The sequence below is a fragment of the Narcine bancroftii genome, chromosome 6, assembly GCF_036971445.1.
Source record: "Narcine bancroftii isolate sNarBan1 chromosome 6, sNarBan1.hap1, whole genome shotgun sequence".
NCBI classification, from domain to species: domain Eukaryota; kingdom Metazoa; phylum Chordata; class Chondrichthyes; order Torpediniformes; family Narcinidae; genus Narcine; species Narcine bancroftii.
This window is the reverse complement of record NC_091474.1, coordinates 132787127-132802072: the sequence shown is the minus strand read 5'-3', so window position 1 is coordinate 132802072 and position 14946 is coordinate 132787127. Positions and strand designations below refer to the sequence as shown.

General features: G+C 37.9%; 1 long non-coding RNA gene across 1 annotated transcript in view; it reads right to left on the bottom strand.

The window, feature by feature from the left end:
- Nucleotides 1-901: 901 nt before the first annotated feature.
- Nucleotides 902-14946, bottom strand: part of LOC138737598 (uncharacterized) — a 66052-nt gene continuing 52007 nt past the window's right edge. Inside the window, exon 3 of the long non-coding RNA XR_011341048.1 lies at nucleotides 902-986. This is a non-coding gene — a long non-coding RNA (uncharacterized lncRNA). The remainder of the gene's footprint in view (nucleotides 987-14946) is intronic.

The following is a 14946-nucleotide window of genomic DNA, read 5'->3' as shown; positions in this document are numbered from 1 at the left end:
TTTCATCGCATCCCATAAAATAAATTTATAATTAATCAAATTAGAATTAGTCTCAAAATAAATTTGAATTTGCTTTCTAAAGAATCACAAAGGTCTTGTATTTTTAATAGTATTGAGTTAAATCTCCATTTATAAAGTAATTCTTGTTTATTCGACATTGTAACTGTCATTAACAAAGGAGAATGATCCAATAAAATTCTTGCTTTATAATCAACTAATTTAATTTTACCTTGGAGATGTGCTGTTATTAAGAATAAATCTATTCTCGAATAAGAGTCATGTCTATTTGAATAAAATGAATAATATCTCTCTCTCTCTCTCTTGGATGGATTCTTCTCCATGCGTATATTAGAGTGAAGTCTTTCATTAACGTCAAAGTTGCTTTCGCTGCCTTTGCCCTTGTTAGGACTCTTGTTGATCTATCTAAGACTGGGTCTGAACAAAAGTTAAAATCTTCACCTATTAATGTATTTTCATGTGCTTTTGCCAAGTTAAGATATGTTTCTTGTATAAATTTTTCATCATCCAGTCTTGGAGTGCATATATTCATAAGAGTCCACACCTCTGAAAAATTGACAATTTACAATAACATCTCCCTGCAGGGTCAATTACCATATTTTGTATGTTGACCAGAAGTGTCCTCTTTATCAAAATTGCCACCTCCCTTGCTTTTGAGTTAAACAAAGAAGCTGTGACATGCACCTCCCTGTTACTTTTTAACTTTTGATGCTCTGTTTCAATTCAATAAATCTCCTGCAAAAATCGTATATCTACTCTAATTTTTTTTATATGTGAGGGTATTCTTTTCCTCTTCATTTGTCTGTTTATCCCATTAACATTAAAACTGAGAAAACTCAGTGTGTTACTCATTGATATTTAATTTAATCCATGTCTACTGATACTTCCCCTCCACTTCTCTCCTTGCACCTCCTCGACAATTCAATTATTTGTCATCTACTGTGTTAAGGGATGTCCTCCTCAGCAATCTAGGTAAGAAAAAGAAGAAAGAATTATACATAATCAATGTACAATAATAACAATAATAAAAAAAATAAAAATTAGAAATAACCAGAAAACCTATTAATATTGCTTAAATAATATGCAACATTACCTCATCTTCATTTTACGGGTTGCCGCATTTGCCACAAATACACACATGACTTGATAGTAGTCAGTCCATATAACGTCAACCCCCCCCCCCCAGATGATGCCATATATGTTCATCTTTCATTTACATTTTTTTAAAAACTGGACCACTGTGACAGAAGATGTTGTGTTTTATATTGTAAATAGATGTGATTTTGGGAGATAAATTGGGGCAGGTTTTATAGTGTAGGTCACATACAAACACTTCAAAACAGATCTCATTTTAAAAAAACTGGAGCTCTGTGCAAGCTAGACAAGGTGGCTCTGAGTGCCTTTGCAAAACCTTTGAAGAGTGCCCAAACGACTTCACTAATTAATTTTTGTTTTAAAAAGCAACAGATGAAATAACTCATTGGAGCCACTGGCTGTCTCAGTGAAGTTGGCTGTTCTAAGGAGGTCATGTAGTTTTGCAAGCAGTGAAAGTTAAACAGGTTTTTCTTTGAGAGACAGAGTTTTTCAGTGCTAGAGTTCAGCAGCAGGAACTGCAACTGGAACATGACAAGCTGGCAAGCTTGTGGAAATCCCATTTTGAAGGTGGGTTGTGAGTGCTTAGTTCAGCCTGGTCAAAGCCCTTGTGGTTCATACAAGAAGAGAGGACTGGCTGCCTAATGTTTCACTTGAAATAAGATAAACAAAAAGGAACTCCATGATGACCTGAAAGAAAGAAGTTATCATCTTCAAAACCCTGATGGAGCAAATTTCTTTGGCAAGATACTGACGTAGCTGATTAAAAGGGATCAGTTTGTGTCCAGCAAATCACAAATCTCTCTCTGAAAACTGACAAGAACCTTCCTGAGTGGTAACCATTTACCTTTTAAGCACCAAAGCCTGGTGAAATTCATAAATGTTAAATTCTGTGCCCTGTATAAGAATTGCCTGGTACCAGTGAACTTGGAGGAGTGGTGAAGTGAGATGGGACTGTGAATTAAAGAACTTTTCTAAACTTACACACACATGACATGCATGTGCACTTAGAAGGGGGTTAAGTTAGGTTAAGTTAATAGTAATAAGTTAAAGTTTACAAGTTTAAATATAATTAACAGCAAATTTTGTTTAAGTGAGCATTTGTCTTGGTGAATATCTATTTCTGCTGGGTTTTGGGCTCGTAACACCACTCTTCATTAATCAAAACATTTTCATGTTGCTACCTGCTGATTAACTGGCAGTGTGTCCACAAATTCCTCTGCATGGGCATAGTCTGTGAAGAACTTGTTCTCTCCTCCTTGCAGAAAGATCTTCAAAGTGGCAGGTTGACACAGGACAAATCTGTAATCTTTTTGCCATAATGCACACTTCAGCATGTTAAACTCTTTTCTTCTCTTGAACAACACCAAACTTATATCAGGATAGGAAAAGGTCTTATTTCCATGCGATTCCAATGGACCTTCCCTTGCTCTAAGCTCCTTGTGCTGCTCATGCTAATATTTTGTATCTATCTTGATACAAAGGCATTTTATCAATATAGATCTTAGTCTCCGATCTGGTCATGGCCAAGGTGTCAAAGCTCTATGTGCCCTTTTAATCTCAATAATTTCTTGAAATTTATCTCCTCTGTTTTTTTATCTATTTTTTTCCAAAGGTGCTTCTTTTCAATAACCATGTGTTGGACGCATATTCCATTTTCCCTATTCTGTCCTGTATCTCCTTCACACCAGTTACTACAGTTTTAACTCTATTATCCACACTATCCAATTTATTCCTTTGAAATCCATCATTGAAAAAATCTTATCTGATCATCACCTTCCTCACCTTCTTTAAGGCCAACAATTTTAATATTGTTTCTTCTACAAAAGTTTTCTAATCTGTCTATTTTTTTCCAAAGGTGCTTCTTTTCAATAACCATGTGTTGGACGCATATTCCATCTTCCCTATTCTGTCCTGTATCTCCTTCATACCAGTTACTACAGTTTTAACTCGATGATCCGCACTATCCAATTTATTTTGCATTAAATTCACAATAGCAAAGTATCTTTTCATCTCTTCGTTTTTTATTTTTGCTCTCATTTCTTTCAGCTCTTAATAATTGAGCATTTGTGCTGTTATCTTCTTGCAGTTGAAGTTTCCTATCTTTGTCTTTGGAAACTTTTACTTGCTTTATTTCTACTTACTCTTGATCTTCTTCCTTCTCTCCATCTTCATCACTGGCCTGTGATTTAGATAAATAACTTCTTCTGGTTGTAAGAGTTGATAGTTGGAGCCAGTCTGACCTGCACATGTGCGTCTTCCCATGCATGCACATTTCAACACCTCTTTCATCGACGCCATCTCCCTGCAGAAGCAGTTGTGATGGCACTGTGGAGTATCTAACAATCCCTGTAGAGGCCCAACTGACCTGTGGAGGAGCTCTTATCCCAAGTCCTGGATCCATCGAAGCAGTCAGCCTCCTTTCTTGCTCTTGTCGATATTCTCGTTGAGTTCCCGATGGGCCAATCCCATTCTTTCCTTTCTTAGGTGACATCCTCAGATTATTATAAAATAGTTCTTGAGCAGTTTTCTACTGTTTTGCTTTAGAGGACTTGGTTTATTTAGCACTTTTTAAACTAGTTCCTGATAGAGTCAGATTTTCACTTTATGACTTTACCACATGATGTGATGGCCCCTCAGTTATCTCTGTTTGTGATATAGGTTCATCTTATGTCATTTTGTTTTCTGGAGAAGGCATGGGAATGTTTAAACAATTTTAAAAATTCTCCTTCAAACTATTTCCATTTTTAAATTCATAAGAGTAAAGTCAGGAATACAAAGATTCCTGAATGTCTCATTAATCCTGGATTGACCCAGAGTAACATTGCCATCCTCCAATAATTTACCTACTACTGACGTCAGGTTATTATTTCCAGCGTTACTTTTGGAGCCTTTTTTAAACAATGGAACAATGCAAGCTCCCCTCCAATCCTCCAGCACCACACCTGTGGCTAAGGACATCTTAAATCTTTCTGCCAGAGCCCCTGCAATTTCAGCACTGACCTCCCTCAATGTCCAAGGGAATATCTTGTCAGGCCCTGACAATTTATCCACCCCTTTACTTTCAGACAGCAAGATCTCACTGCTTGTTTTCCTTACTTACCATGTCTCTCTGCCTGTTTCTTGTGTGAATACTGATGATAAAAAATAATTAAGATCTCCCCCATCTCTTTGGCTCCATACATAGCCAACCACTCTGAGCCTTGAGGGGAGCAATTTTGTTCTTACCATCCTTTTTCTCTTAATATACCTGTAGAAACCCTTGGGATTTTCATTCACATTGTCGACCAAAGCCTTCCTTCCTGTTTCTTTCTTGAGGTTTTTCTTGCATTTTCTATACTCCTCAAGTACCTCATTTACTCCAAGTTGCCTATATCTGTTATAAAATGCTCTTCTTCCAAGCCAGATCCACAATATCCCTTGAAAACCAAGGTTCCCCATGCCTAATAATTTTGCCTTTCATCCTAACATGAACATACAAACTCTATACTCTCAAAATTTCACCTTTGAAGGTCCTCCACTTATTTTGCACATCCTTGCCCGAAAGCAACTTATCCCAATCTACGCATTCCATGTCCTTTCTCATTTCCTCAAAATTGGCCTTTCTCCAATTTAGAATGTCAACGTGAGGCCCAGACCTATCCTTCTCCATAATTAACGAAATTAATGGCATTATGATCACTGGACCCAAAACATTCCCCTACGCATACTTCTGTTACCTGTCCTGTCTTGTTACCTTTTTTATAAAAAACTTTATTTAAAGACTTTAATCAAAATACAGCTAAACATAACAAAGGAAATTGAAGAACAAATTTTTATATATTAAAAAAACCCACCCACCCTCCCAACCCTTCAGCCAGCTCCCTTAAGGGGAGCCAAATATAAAAACAATACAGTTAATATAAAGAATATTTCAAAGTATTTCCAAATTCATATACTACAAATAAGGAGACCACGTTTTAACAAAAAATGAATAATTATCCTGTAAATTACATTAATTTTTTTCCATGGTAATACAAGTTCTCAACTCATTATGCCAGCGTATTATGTTAATCTCCACATTATCTTTCCAAGTACTAGCTACATATTTTCGTGCTACAGACAGCACTAGACGTACAAATGCAATTTGAAATTTATCCAACCCTGGTCCTTTCAAAGAAACCATATATCCCAACAAAAAAAATCGATGGGTCTAATGGCAATTTAATGTTAAATAATTTTTCCAAAACCAATCTAATTCCTTCTCAAAACAGTTGTACACAAGACTAGACAGCATGTAAAAAAGTTCCAATACATAATCCACATCTAAAACAAGAATCTGAATTACTAAACTGATATTTTTTTAATTTCTCTGGAGTCAAATATAACTGATGCAAAACATTATAATTAACCATTCCATATCGTACATTTGTCATTTTAGTTACACTATCATGGCACATAGCCTCCCAATTATCTTTAGGAAAAATATAAGTTAAACCACTTTCCCATTTAAGTCTAGATTTCTCTCAATCCGATTTATCCATCGCATCTTGTAACAACTGGTACATACCCGAAATATAACCTTTCTTAGGTACAGAGAAAATCAAAGACTCAAATTTTGTCAACATGGGTAGATTCATCTCTTTACCATAATTATATTTTATCAAAGCTCTAAGTTGATAATACACAAATGAAGTGTTTACAGATATATCAAATTTCTCCCTCAGTCGATTAAAGGAAAGAAACTGGCCTTCTTCAAAACAGTCCTGAACTATCTTAATACCCTTAGAATTCCATCTTTTCAATGATTATTAAACATTGAAAAAAAAATAAGCTGATTATGATATAATGGGGTTTGGATTGATAATTTACCCTTTGATCCTAAAACCATATTTTCTTTAACCCATATCCTGAGCAAATGTTTTAGTACCAGCATATTACATTCCTGCAATAAATTCCCATTCCACTTAAATATAAACTGGTGTATCTCAACTTCAGATATACAAGACAATTCCACTATTGCCCAACTGGATTCATTGTTTACAATCTTGGAAGGGATCGCTCATCAAATGGAAAACATGTCACTGCAGATGTCTACTCAGATAAACCAAGGATTTACGGAAGTGAAAACTAAAATGAATAACATGTGTGAAGGGATGACTTCTTTGAAGAAAGATTTGACTGTAATTAAAAGTGATGTTAGTTGATGTATAAAAACAGTAGATACTGAACAGAATAATTTTTTTTAAAATTGAAGAAGGTTTTTTTGAATGTTTGAATCAAGTAGAGCGTAATAGAGAAAAAATTGAAAAAGTGGAGGATTCTTTTGTGGATTGGGGGATTCAGAAGAAGGAATTATTGAAGAAGATTGATACATTAGAAAATCAAAGTTGAAGAAATAATATAAAAATAGTAGGTCTTCCAGAAGATATAGAAGGTTCTGATCCGGTAAAGTTTTTTAAGAAATGGATTCCTGAGGTCTTGGTCAAGGAATTCTTTCCGGATGGTCTGGAGTTAGATCAGGCACACAGAGAATTAAGGAATAAACCATTTCCAGGCCAATCACCACGAGCAGTTTTGATTCATTATTTGAAATATCAGGATAGAGAAATGATATTGCAAATGGCGGTGCAGAAGGCGCGGCAAAATCAGACTCCAATGATGGTTCAAAATAACAGGGTGTTTTTTTATGCAGATTTGAGTCAAGAAATGATTAGAAGGTGCCGAGAATTTAATTCAGCTAAAGAGGTATTGTGGCGAAAGGATATAAATTTGCCTTTCGTTATCTGGCAATATTGAAAGTTTTTATGGGAATTTTCAATCTCAAATTTTTGAAAATGATCATGATGCATTAATCTTTGCTAATTTATTGCCAGATTTACAAGGAAATAGATGATTGCCAATATCATCACCTAAAAGGAGGGTAAATGGCAATGGAAGTGGGAAGAATGGAAAGAATGGGAAAAAAGTTGAATTGACGCAGTCTTCTTGCTATTGAGGACCCGGAACAATCACTGGGACTGGAATCACTGGGTGGACTGTTTTTGTCTAAATACTTTGTGAAAGTCTGACTGGGGGGGTGGATGACACTGAGACCTTTAGTTTTACCACACCCAGATTTTTAGGGGGCTACTACTTTTTAGTAGTTTGTTTTGGGATTGTTTTAATTTCTTTTCTTTTTTGGGGAGTTTTTATGTAGGGGGGATTAGAATATTAAGGGAATTAGAAGGGGAGCATTATTTTACAGTAGTGAAATATATTATTAGATTAAGAAATGACTAATTTGAATTTTGAAAAATTTAATGTTCAGGGTTTGAATAACCCAATTAAGTGCAAACGAGTTTTGGCCTATATAATAAAAAATGAAAGTTCATATTGCTTTTTTGCAAGAAACACATTTGACCGGAAAAGAGGATTTGAAATTGAAGAGAGAGTGGATTGGTCATGTGTTCTCCGCTTCTTTTAATTCTAAGGCAAGGGGTGTTGCGATTTTAATTCATAAGAAATTACCATTTGAATTGGAATCGTTTGAGGGAAATGCTGGGAGGGTTTTGATAGTTAACTGTAAAATTTTTGCTGAATCATGGACTTTGTTAAATATTTAGGCACCCAATGTAGATGATGAACGCTTCATGTCAGAGGCTTTTTTTATAGCTTAATCAGACCAATAATAATATTTTGGTCGGTGGAGATTTTAATTGTGTTTTGGATCCTTTATTGGATAGATCTCCAAAAAGTATGAGGAAATCAAAGGTGGCATTACAAATAGGAGCTTTGATGAAAGACCTGGATTTGGTTGATATTTGGAGGAGAGTAAACCCTACAGAGAAAGACTTTTTTCATTCATCTAGACATGATTCATTTTCTAGAATAGACTTTTTCTTGGTTTCGGTGCATTTACAGGGTAGAACACTACAGGTTGAATATAAAAGTCAGGTTATATCGGACCATTCCATGTTATTTTTCTCCTGTGTAAGTCCAGAAGTGGTGCAATCATCTTATAGATGGAGGTTCAATACAATGTTATTGAAGAAACCAAAGTTTATTACTTTTATTAAGGAGCAGATTACTTTGTTTCTGGCTGAGAATGTCAATTCAGTACGTAGTAATTTTATACTGTGGGATGCTTTGAAAGCATATTTACGAGGGCAAATTATTAGCTATACTACGAAAGTTAAAAAGCAGTATGTGGCGGAAAGTTTAACATTGGAGAAACAAATTACTGAGTTGGAAAAGGAATTTCAGAAAGATGTTACAGAAGATTTTTAAAAAAGCTGCTTTAATGAAGTTGAAATTACATTATAATATATTACAAACTTATCAGTATGAGCGTTTAATTTATCGATCTAAGCAACGTTATTATGAATTGGGTGAGAGAGCTCATAAGGTTCTATCATGGCAGTTAAAAACAGAACACACATCCTGAACTATTAATGCTGTTGAAAAGAATTGCCTATAAACCTCTGGAAATTAATGACCAATTTTATTCATTTTACCAGAAATTATATACTTCTGAGGAAAAGCAGGACACTGGTTCTATTGAATCTTATTTATTCTAAATTAAATTTACCTGTTTTAGGGGAGGAAGAGGTTAAAGAATTGGAAGCTCCATTCACGAATTTTGAGATTAAAGAGGCTATACCGGAGATGCTGAATGGAAAGTCGCCAGGAGATGATGGATTCTCAGTTGAATTTTATGAAGTATTTTATGAAGATTTATCTTCTGTATTTGGAGATGTATTGCAGCAAGTAACTGAGGAGCAGTTGTTACCAGAATCTTGTTCGAGTGCTATAATTACTGTGATTCCTAAGAAAGATAGGTAGCTGTTGAAAGTGTCTTCTATTTCCTTATTAAATGTAAATTATAAAATTATAGCGAAGGTGTTAGCGAATAAACTTTCCAAATATTTACCTCAGTTGATACATACAGATCAAAAATAGAAATGTATCTGATAATATCCTCAGATTGATAACATTGGTCAATGCATTTAGACAGCAATCCAACTGGATGTGGAAAAAGCCTTTGATAGGGTTCAGTGGAATTTTTTATTTAAGGTGTTAGGGAAGTTTAATTTTGGCCCTTATTTTATTGGTTGGGTTAAGGCTTTATATACAAACTCAGTTGCTTGGGTGGTGAAGAAATGTGGCCATTTAAATTAATGCAATCACTCGAAAAGGTTGTCCATTGTCACTAGCCTTATTTGCATTGGCTATCGAACCATTAGCTCAGACAATACGACCGAACAATAAGATGAAAGGAATGAAAATTGTGGATGATGAATATAAGATTAATTTGTTTGCAGATGATGTGTTGGTATATTTGACAGAACTGCAACAATCTTTGAAATATTTACAAGAATTTTTGTTAAAATTTGGGGAGTTGTCTGGATATGAAGTAAATTGGGATAAGAGTGAAATACTGCCAGTTGGGGATGGAGATTATTCAGAATATAAAAGTATTATAAAATTAAAGTGGTCAGATAGAATTAAATATTTAGGGGTGGTAGTAAATTCAGATTATCAATCTTTATATAAATTAAATTATATTCCTTTATTAAAAAGGATTCAAATGGATTTGACTAAATAGAAAGATTTGCCATTAACATTAATTGGTCGAGTAAATTGCATTAAAATGAATATTTTTCCTCAAATTCAATATTTGTTTCAGTCGATACCATGTTTACTTTCAAAGGGTTTTTTTTCAGGATCTGAATAGAGCAGTGCGGGAGTTTTATGGAAAGGAAAATTTTCACGAGTAGCTTTGCATAAACTTACATGGAAATATGCATTAGGTGGATTGCAGTTACCTAATTTTCAAAATTATTATGAAGCAGCTCAGTTCCTGTCTTGTTACCTCATGGGAGATCCAGTATTACACTCTCGCTAGTTGGTACCTCAACAATGAAGACGCTGTTTACATCCGGTATCGCACAGATGGCAGTCTCTTCAATCTGAGGTGCCTGCAAGTTCACACCAAGACACAAGAGCAACTTGTCCGTGAACTACTCTTTGCAGACGATGCCGCTTTAGTTGCCCATTCAGAGCCAGCTCTTCAGGGCTTGACGTCCTGTTTTGCGGAAACTGCCAAAATGTTTGGCCTGGAAGTCAGCCTGAAGAAAACTGAGGTCCTCCATCAGCCAGCTCCCCACAATGACTACCATCCCCCCCACATCTCCATCGGGCACACAAAACTCAAAACGGTCAACCAGTTTACCTATCTCCGCTGCACCATTTCATCGGATGCAAGAATCGACAATGAGATAGACAACAGTCTCGCCAAGGCAAATAGCGCCTTTGGAAGACTACACAAAAGAGTCTGGAAAAACAACCAACTGAAAAACCTCACAAAGATTAGCATATACAGAGCCGTTGTCATACCCACACTCCTGTTCGGCTCTGAATCATGGGTCCTCTACCGGCATCACCCACAGCTCCTAGAACGCTTCCACCAGCGTTGACTCCGCTCCATCCTCAACATTCATTGGAGCCACTTCATCCCTAACATCGAAGTACTCGAGATGGCAGAGGCCAACAGCATCGAATCCACGCTGCTGAAGATCCAACTGCGCTGGTAGGTCACGTCTCCAAAATGGAGGACCATTGCCTTCCCAAGATCATGTTATATGGCGAGCTCTCCACTGGCCACCATGACAGAGGTGCACCAAAGAAGAGGTACAAGGACTGCCTAAAGAAATCTCTTGGTGCCTGCTACATCGACCACCACCAGTGGGCTGATATTGCCTCAAACCGTGCTTCTTGGCGCCTCACAGTTCAGCGGGAAGCAACCTCCTTTGAAGAAGACCGCAGAGCCCACCTCACTGACAAAAGACAAAGGAGGAAAAACCCAACACCCAACCCCAACCAACCAATTTTCCCCTGCAACCGCTGCAACCGTGTCTGCCTGTCCCGCATTGGACATGTCAGCCACAAACGAGCCTGCAGCTGACGTGGACATTACCCCTCCATAAATCTTCGTCCGCGAAGCCAAGCCAAAGAAGAAGATATTGTTTTAGAAAACTTTTCTGATCACTTTTGACAAACTCTAAGCCATCCAGTTCTTTTACAGTATGGGTGTTCCAGTCAATATGTGGAAAGTTAAAATCTCCTACTATCACAGCATTGTTTCCTGCAGCTATTTGCTATCTCTGTACAGATTTGCTCTCCAATTCTTGTTGACTATTGGGGCCGTGTATAATACAATCCCATGAGTGTGGTCATACCTTTCCCATTCCTCATCTCCATGCGTATAGCCTCAATCGACGAGCCCTCTGGTCTGTCCTGCCTGAGCACAACTGTGATATTTTCCTTATGAGCAATGCTACTACTTCCCCTTTCATCTCCCCAAACCTCCACCCCCCGCACTCTTGTATAACATTTGAAGCAACAGAGGCCCAGAACATTGAGTTACCAGCTCTGCCCTTCTTGCAACCAAGTTTCACTAATGGCCATAATGTCATAATTTCACGTACCAATCCACATTCTAAGCTCACCTGTCTTTCCTACAATACTCCTTGCATTGAAATAGATGCACCTGAGACCTTTTCCATCATGTACAATCAGTTGACTTCTAATGTTACATACAATTTTCACATAATCTTTTTCTTTCCTCCTCTCCTCTAACTGCTTTGGCACTCTAGTTCCACCCCCCCCCCCTGTAAATCTAGTTTAAAAGCCCCAATGCAGCACTAGCAAACCTTCCCACAAGGATATTGGTCCCTCTCCAGTCAGATGCAAACTGTCCCATCGGAACAGGTCCCACCTTCCCTGGAATAGAGCCCAATAACCCAGAAACATGAAGCCCTCACTCCTGCACCATGTCTTTAGTCACATGTTAAGATTAATTATCCCCCTTGTTCTAATCTCTCTAGCACATGCCATGCGTAGCCATCCTGAGATTACAACCATGGAGATGCTGCCCTTCAATCTAGCCCCTATCTCCCAAAACTCTCCTTGCTGGACTTCATTACCTTTCCTACCCACGTCATTGGTCCCTAAATGGACTAGGATATCTCGCTGCTCACCCTCCCTCCTAGGAATGCCGTGAACTTGATCTAAGTTATCTCAGGCCCTAGCACCAGGGATGCAACATACTATCTGGGAAACTAGATCTCTTCTACAGAACCTCTTATCTGCCCCCCTAACTATTGAATCCCCTATCACTACAGCTTGCCTCTTCTCCTCCCTTTCCTTCTTAGTCACAGGAGCAGCCTCCATGCCAGAACCTGATTGCCATGGCTTGTACCTGGAAGGACGTCTTCCTCTTCAGTATCCAAAATGGTATACTTGCTATTGAGGGGTAAAGCCACAACAGTGCCCTTCATTGGCTGCCTGGTCCCTTTCCCTCTCCTGACAGTCACCCATCTACCCTCCTTCTGCCTCCAAGGTGCAATAGTGTCCCTGTAACTCCAGTCTATCACACCTTCTGCCTCCCAAATGATTCAGAGTTCATCCAGTTCATTCAATTCTAGCTCCAATTCCTTAACTGTATCAGGAGCTGCAGCTGGAGACACTTCTCGCAGATGAAGTCAGCAGAAATTCTCATTACTTTCCTGATGACCCACATTCTGCAAGAGGAGCATTCTATTCCCTTGGCTGCCATTCCCACTGACTATGATTAGAGGAAAAAAATATGATATATAAAACCTGCCCTTACCTGTGCCTACCTGCTGAATCCTTTTTGTTCCACAAATATGGGGTCCTTTCTTACTTCAACTCCTATACCCCTCCTCAGCCTCTTCTCACCGAGGAGTCCTGAGCCAAAGCCTTACCACTTTGACTCAGCCCACTCTGATGGTGACAGCTCCATTCCATAGTCCCTCACTTCGATAGTGATGCGAAGGTCACCTGACCACAATTGCTCGTCAACTGTTGAAATCAGTTGAGGAACATGAGGGATTAGTGCAGGATGGAAGGGAGAGATAACAATTCAAACATATTCTAAGTTGTGTGCAGATTATTTGGAGAATCATATGGCAGAGCTTAATTGTAGATTGAAGATGAGTAGTTGCTCTCTTCCACAAGAGTCTTGCTGGAATCACCAATAAAAGCTGCATTCTGTAAGTAACCTCTAACATAATAGCTTAAATGAAGGTTTATAGAGTGAGGTTCAGCTCAATAACTTACAGAATCTATGATAGACAAGTGGTGCCAGCAGTTGCAAAGTTGGAGCTTGGAGAGCTTTAATAACTTCAAATTCCCAGTGGAATGTTCTCAATTTAGTGAAAATAATTTTCACAAATCTTGTATGGATGTGATTGGATTAGCCTTTTTAATCCAAAAATCCTTGGGTGGGGATTTGTTACGGCATGGATTAGTAGGGCCGAACTAGCCTGTTCTGTGCTGTAAGTGGTTATATGGTTATATGGTTAATATGGTCATTGTGTGATTTCTCCTCTAAGTATAATTGTTTTTAATAATTGGATATGGTCAGAAAAATAAGGCTTTTGACTTGAGCATATTTGAGTGTGCTGCTGGCAGAGCTATGAAGAAAAATTCTTCAGTTATTTACATACTCTTTCTCAATTTCTCTTTTATATCCATCCTTGGCCATGCACTTTTACTTTTCAGAGGTCCAGGTATTGTCAGTGAAAGTGTCTGGAGCATTGGCTGTGTTGTTGAGACTAATTTACATGAATGAGAAAAACTTCACGTAGGTTTGTTTGCACAGAGATCAGGTGTGGGGGTTTCTCTGAAGGTAGAAACATGAGCATGGCTTCAACCATGAGGATAGAAGCAAGACCAAGAGTTAGTGTTCAGCCCTTGTGCTTGCTTTGCCATTCAGTAAGAACTCAATGACTGAGCCTCCATAACCCTCCAAAAGCTAATCACCTTTTTGAGTGAAGGAACCTGATCTCAGTCTCAAATGGCTCATCCCTCATTATGATACTCTGCCCCCTACTGCTCAGCCAAAGGAAACACCTGGCCCTTATCTTGTCTGTCAAATTCTGTGGAGTTATTTATGTTTCAGGGACATCTCCTCCCATTCTTTTCACTCTGGAGAAAACTGTTCATCTATCCACAAATGTGCTGGGGAAACTCAACAGGTTATGCTGCATCCACAAGAAGTAAAGGGTTACTAACAATTCAGACCTGAGCACTTCATCCACCGTACCCAGTCTTCCCTGATTAAATAAACTCACCTTCCCTGGAACCAGTCCAGTGAATATTTGCTTAAATCCCTTAATGGTAAAATATCCTTTCTTCTCTAAGGATATAATGTTTCTGCTCCTTCAGATGCAATCTCTGAAGGTCCCACACAAGTTCACAAAATTCCTTATTCCTGTACTCAATTCCTCTGAGAATAAAAGTGGATATATTATTTGTTCTCCGAATTGCTTGCTTCACCTGCGCATTGGCAAAAACGTGTACAAACACACTTTCTCCATTTGAACATCATCACCTAATCTCCCAACATTTAACAAAGACTAATTTTTTCTGTTATATGCACCAATGTCAAAAATAGCACATATCTATCCCACTGTCATTATCTTGCCCGCTTGTTCAGCTTGTCCAGTTCACCTTGAACCCATTTGACATACTCAATTGCATCTATGATATATATCATTAGTAAGCCTGAAAATTCAACATGTAGATCCCTCAGCTAAATTGATGATCCAGATTGTGAAGAACTAAAACCTAAACTGCCACCCTGAGAAGGATCTGTTCATTCAAGCTCTTTGTTTCCAGTTTGAAATCTGTCTTCAACCCATGTCTGTGTATTACTTCCAAGATCAGGTGCTCTGACTTGACCAAGTTTTAATGCTCACCTTTATCACATGCTTTCCATAAAACCCAAATGCACCACATCCATTACTTCCTACTTTTTGCTAATAGTCATGTCCTCAAAGAACTCCTGCT